The sequence below is a fragment of the Delphinapterus leucas genome, chromosome 8 (assembly GCF_059928025.1).
Source record: "Delphinapterus leucas isolate spDelLeu-1000000601 "Yukka" chromosome 8, BTC_Dleu_Yukka2, whole genome shotgun sequence".
Classification (NCBI taxonomy): Eukaryota; Metazoa; Chordata; class Mammalia; order Artiodactyla; family Monodontidae; genus Delphinapterus; species Delphinapterus leucas.
The window spans coordinates 35,817,281-35,823,685 of record NC_143136.1 but is presented as its reverse complement, the minus strand read 5'-3'; the positions used below and the strand labels follow the sequence as shown (position 1 = coordinate 35,823,685).

The window sequence follows — 6,405 nt, the reverse complement described above, 5'->3', positions numbered from 1 at the left end:
CTAAAAACAAGGAAAAAAATCTTTGGTATGATTTCACTTTCCATGTGTTCTTTAATGAAAAATTTATCATTCTAAATATTGGTGTTTACTCCTAGTTATATACTTTTTTTATCAAAAAGAAAAAGAAACTGAGATTCAGTTGCTATTATTTCACAGGGAAATATAACAGGCCTGATGTTTTCCTGACAATTCTGTTATTTTCTTGTGTGGAAACACTGTATTTATCATATACTGTACGGCTGGTGATTCAGATATTGTAGAGACCTTATGGTGAACTGATATAGATGTAAACTCTTTATGCCAGATTGTTTAAGCATAAAAAAAACAAATGCACTTAATTAACATCTGATGTGTAGCTTTTGCAAACACAAATGCAATATTTGTGTTTGAGCACTGGCAGTAATGACTGTGAACTATGCTATTAATGTCTGGTTTAAAGATGCTTGCGGTAGGACCATGTCTGGAATAACACAAATAAAAAACTGCATTCAGACAAAACAATAGTGAAGAGGCCATTAGAAAAATGAAAAAGCAGCACTCAAAAGAAACACATGTATTTTTTTCCCCCTTTAGATCAAAATTATTCTCAAAAATAGTTCCAGGTGCCATCATCTTCAATCAATTAATGGTGAAAAGATTCTATATATTTTCCTCCACAGAAAGGATTTCATTTTAGGGAGTCAGAAGTTGCTAAGGGATGTATTTAGAAGTTCTATTTATCATATTAAGTTCCTCTTTGGTGGCTTAGTTTTAAAAGATGCATGAGGAGAGAGCCGAGGTGGTGCTTTGGGATATTTGGCATTTTTATATCTGAAGAGAGAACTGCAAATTTGTGGATTACATTACAGTTTGAATAAATAAAGAGATTCTCATGAACTAATGTGCGACTCCCTCATTAAATATGTTTTTACTGAAAACCTGCTGAGTTCCAGGAACCATGCAGGTTACTGGGTGTAAAAACATGAAAGTTAAAATAACATAAAACCTAGCCTAAATGTGGTCCTTGCTTCAGACTAACAAACAGAGCAAGAAAACAGACTTGGAACTCAGGTTCAAAAATATAAACAGCTGTTATTACACCAAAAGCAATTAGTCATCATTACGTATTGGTATTTTAAATTTTTTAGAACATGTACTAAAGAGAAACCACAGCTGAAACAGGACATTTGATGACTAAAGCCATAAAACTCAAACATAATTGCTAAGTCCAATACTCCCATGGCGGGAAGAATGCAGGACTCTTATGCATGTGGCCAAATCCACAGAAAAGAAAGCTGAGTGACACTGTGTGGCCTAGGGCTGGCAGTGGCTCCCCATGAGCCTGAATTCAAGTTCTACCTCTTCAGGGACACTGCCTCTGCTCAGCTGTCTTTCAGCAAAATGGCTATGACGTTTTCCCACTCTGCAAGGAATTGTGAGCCTCAATTTCTCAACTCTGAATCTTTCAGAGTAACAGTACTTCAGAGAGGAAATCACAGAGGTAGATACATGTTAATATCATAATGGAATGAAGCCAGTCCAGTTGAAAGGAACCTCAGGTGACCTGCCTGCTCCCAGGTTTTCTATAGAACAGTGCCTTTCACCAGCTCATGCAGAGACAAAAGCAAAGTCCTTCATGCTTCTACTACAGGTTACACACTTAATTATACATTGAGCCTTTCATCTTCCATCACTCCAACTAGATTTACAAGCAAATGTAGAAAATTATGAAAATAGGTTCCTCAAAACAGGACTCATTCTAAAACTAGAAATTATTTTTCAAACACTAGGTAAAGTTTTGGGTGTGAAGTAAACGGCATTATTCAATGTCAAGAAAAGTGCCTGATGCTGCAACTTCTCATTTACTGAGACAGAAGTATGCAGGGACAGCTCTCGCTAACCCACTGAAATAACTAAACAGAAGTCCTTGATTCCAAGATGTGCCAATTACCTCCATCTATGATTCCGAAGGCATCATATGAAACTATAGTTCAAAGAATTGTCCCTCTATTTTTAAACAATGATGCATATATGCAGGCCAGTCATATATCAGCCAGTGGTGTTTAAATTATCCTATAAATGTTTAGGGTTTTAAAATATATATGTATAAAGTATTTATTTATAGATCTGAAAGTATCAACTATTACTGCTTTGTCCTTATTTATGTTCCTCATGAGCTGGCCAACTACAAACTTTTAAAAGGAATTTGGTTTAAAAGATTTTGTGTGTTTGGCACTGACTATGGGTGTTAATCATTTCTGAGCTCACTTTTTTCTCTTCTGTTTATAATATTCTCAGGGAACTTCAAAACAGAAACCTGTTCCCTTATAGATTCTGCTTCCTCTTGGGTACTGTGTAGATTACTTTGTCACTGGAAAGTTAACTGTAAGTGTTCAGTTGATAGCACCAATCATTTCTATTTAATTTTTTTAGGAAAAGAAATAAATACAGCAATGTGTTGAAGCTTTTCTGTTTTGATGGGAGGAGTGGAAAACTATGTTGAGAAACATTGATGTAAATAAAAAATGTTAGAAAAATATATAAAGCCATTAAATTTAAAAATAAGGAGGGAAATCGCCATAGTTAGGAACTAAATTCACTGAAAAATTAGATGAATAACATTTCTACCCTAATGACAGAGGTGCTAGAAATTCTCCTTCAGTAGATATTACTTTTAAAAATGAAAACATTTTACTCCTTCTTACGTAAGTGTTTCTTAAGAGATAATTCGTGCAAGTAAGGTAACCTAAGATTTCGGTTGATTATGTGTCTTAAACTCGAATTATAATCTTGTTCATGAAATATTAGAAACTGTTTATGCATATCCTTTATTCACTGTCCCTCTCTGAAACATTTTACTTTTCTATTAGAATCTGCTTTGAGCCTATTAAATGAGGTGTCTCTCAATGAATAACAGTCTACCTAGCCTTGGCAACTTATAATTTTCATGTTTTTTGCACAAACTGAGGATTCTGCCACTTAGGAGATATTAGCAAAAAAGACATACGGAGGGGAAAGCTGTGCTACTTTTCCCTTCTTATCTTAAATCTTTCATCAGCAATCTGAATAAATGCAATGACACCCAGCTTTTATAAAACTGATCATTGATAAACCTCAATAATTACCCTTTATGAAAGATGATGGAAAGTAATCACAAGATCAAATCAATTTAGATAAATAATGAAAATAAGTTGAAAGCTTTAAGAATTTAAAAACACTTTTCTTACAAATATATAACATAAATAAAATAAATAGATGCATACATATATTTTACAATATTGAGATCATACTGTTTATACTACTTTATATCCTTTGGCCTTGACACTGGCTTTCTCTCTGCCTGAGACTACTGTCCACATCTCCACGTGGCTAACTGCCTCTCTCCCAGTCTTTGCTCCAACACTGCCTTCACTATGAGGCCTACTTTGGTTTATCCCATTTAAAAACTGTAGTTCAGGACCTCCCTGGTGGCGCAGTGGTTGAGAGTCCGCCTGCCGATTCAGGAGACACGGGTTCGTGCCCCGGTCTGGGAAGATCCCACGTGCCGCGTAGCGGCTGGGCCCATGAGCCATGGCCGCTGAGCCTGCGCGTCCGGAGCCTGTGCTCCGCAACAGGAGAGGCCACAGCAGTGAGAGGCCCGCGTACCACAAAAAAAAAAAAAACTGAACAGGACAATGGGAATCATGTGTCTGGGATGGGAGTGAACTACAGTTTTATTTGCTTTTTGGCTGTAGCACTTATTTTCTAACATACTATATAATTCTCTATTTATTAAGCTTGTTATTTACTGTCGCTCTCTTCACCCCTTCCCCACTGGAATGTAAACTCTTTTTTTTTTGGCTGCGTTGAGTCTTCATTGCTGCTCGCAGGTTCTCTCTAGTTGTGGCGAGCGGGGGCTACTCTTCGTTGCGGTGTGCGGGCTTCTCACTGCGGTGGCTCCTCTTGTTGCGGAGCACGGGCTCTAGGTGCACGGGCTTCAGTAGTTGTGGTACGTGGGCTCAGTAGTTGTGGCTCACGGGCTCTAGAGCGCAGGCTCAATAGTTGTGGCACACGGGCTTAGCTGCTCCGCGGCATGTGAGATCTTCCTGGACCAGGGCTTGAACCTGTGTCCCCTGCATTGGCAGGCAGATTCTTAACCACTGCGCCACCAGGAAAGTCCCTGGAATGTAAATTCTTTGAGGGCAAATAAATTCTATTTTCCCCACTGACGATAGTGCCTAGCACATACTAGGTACTTGATAAATATTTGTTGCATTAATTAATAAACTGCAAATTCTCTCTATATTGTATTGTATTTTTCAAGTCTCTAAAAATTCTTCCAAACCTTCACACTTAATTGCTTGCATAATAGTCTTTCACCTAGGTATAGCTTATTTAATAATCACTCTCAAATACTGAACATTTACATTGTTTCCCGTATTTACTATTATAAATAGTTCTTTGATAAACACACTTGTGCATAAGTACATGTATCTTTTATTATTTCCTCAAGAATAAATCTATTTCCTTAAGATAAATCTATCACTAGAACTAGAATTTCTGCAAAGCAGTTACATATATTCTTGGAGCTCTTAATACACATCACCAACTCACTTCCAAAAAGTTTATACCAATTGATGCTACCATTAGTAGCATGAGTGCCTCTAACTAAATGTTTATCAGTATCAAATTTTACCTTTAAAATACCATCTTTAAACATTTTTGTGCCAATCTTGGCATTTTAAAGTAAACTTAGGATTTTCAGATGTTGATGAAATTCTCCATGTAAATCACAGATCTCCACAAGGAGTAAAAATAGAGAAGAAATTAGAAATCCCAATGGCTTGTCCATTCCAATCAAACAATGTAAAATGGGTGAGATTATCCCAACACCAGACAACCATTAGGTGAGATGGGGGAGCAGTGTTCACTTTGGTTTAGACAGTTACAAACCAAGTTTGTTCTTAGAAGATTGAATACGATTAGTGATAACATGAACATTTAGTCTTTAACTCAGATATGCTTTTTAGAGTTCTCTAAAGTTCTCCCTAAATACCGACCCATTCAGTCTCATAGCAATGCAGAAATGAGAATGAAGTTTTTCCAGGGACTGCCTAATCCAACACTAAAGCCAGTTCTGTTCTCTAGTACTAGGATCCCTGCTTCTAATTCCTGTCCACTGACTGTAATCCCAGTCACTGGGCACTGCGCTGACAAGGTTTGTGAAATAATCCTTTCAGTCTTTAGTGAGGCCCAAATTAGAAGCCAGGAAATAGCTGTCTGAAAATTTAGTCACAAACTTACACTTCTACATTTGTGAGACAAATCGTGGGAAAATATGTGAGGTTCAAATTGGCAGCGAGCAATCAGCTTCTTCCTTTTTCCATAAGTAAAGACTAACACACACTTTTTTATAAATCTTTTCTCTAAATGGAAGGAAAAAATGGCCCCTTAGTACTGTGTTCGGCACTTAATAGACATTATTTCAACCTCACAGTCTCATGAGGGAGATATAATTATTATGTCGATTTTATAGATATGGGAACTGAGGCTCAATGAGTTAAGGAACACTCTGAAGTCACACGGCCAATGAACAGCAAGGCGAGGATTTGAGCATAGCCTCAAAGCCTGCACTGTTTTCATTGTACTGCTCTGCTTGATTATAGATATCATTGGTTTGAGAGCAGAATTCTGCACCAGGGATTAGTAACCAAAAGCCTATGGGTAACTGCACCATGGGGAAATGTGTTTCATATGGTTGCCCACCTCTTGCTCCTTGGGGACCTAGTATCTTAGTAATGGCTAAAATATTAACTATGAAAATGTTACCTAGCATGGTTTAATTTGTGATCCCTACAGAAGATACTTGAGGGTGAAAGAATTAAGACTCAAATAAATGGCACTAGGATGGTGAAGTGCAGTGAATGGGGATGGCATTTTGGATGGGGTGCTACTGCCTTTTCCGAAGGTAAGCTCTAAGCAAGGAGTGGGACTGGAGTAGCAGAGAGAGGTAAGAGTTGGTGAGATCCAGGGGAAGGAAGAATACCATTCCCCATGTTTGTTCTCTCTGGCCTAGAGCCTGCTGTGTAGAAAAGCTTGTCTCCAGGGTGCCTCTAGAACTGACTTCCAGCTGTAAGCATCAACTTGGACACACTGGATGTTTAAGTGCTGAAAGACTTTCCTACCAGCTAAAAGTAAGCTCTACCCAAGTCCTGAGCCACCAAGTGTCCCCAGGATACACATTCATGCCCAGCACAGCAGCGGGCCTCCAGGACCTGTCCTGGTGTCAACCATTCTCACCATCAGTGGCCACGCTGCAGGGCTCGTTATTTATCTTGAACATCACTCTTGGGGGCTCTCATGGAATATATGATGAGGGCTTCCAGCCTCTCTGGTCAGCTCATGAAGGTATGGGTAAGAAAGAGGCATGAGGAGACCTTCAACCAA

General features: G+C 38.4%; 1 protein-coding gene across 2 annotated transcripts in view; it reads right to left on the bottom strand.

The window, feature by feature from the left end:
• Positions 1-6,405, bottom strand: part of FTCDNL1 (formiminotransferase cyclodeaminase N-terminal like) — a 75,725-nt gene that overhangs the window by 32,525 nt on the left and 36,795 nt on the right. The window lies entirely within an intron of this gene.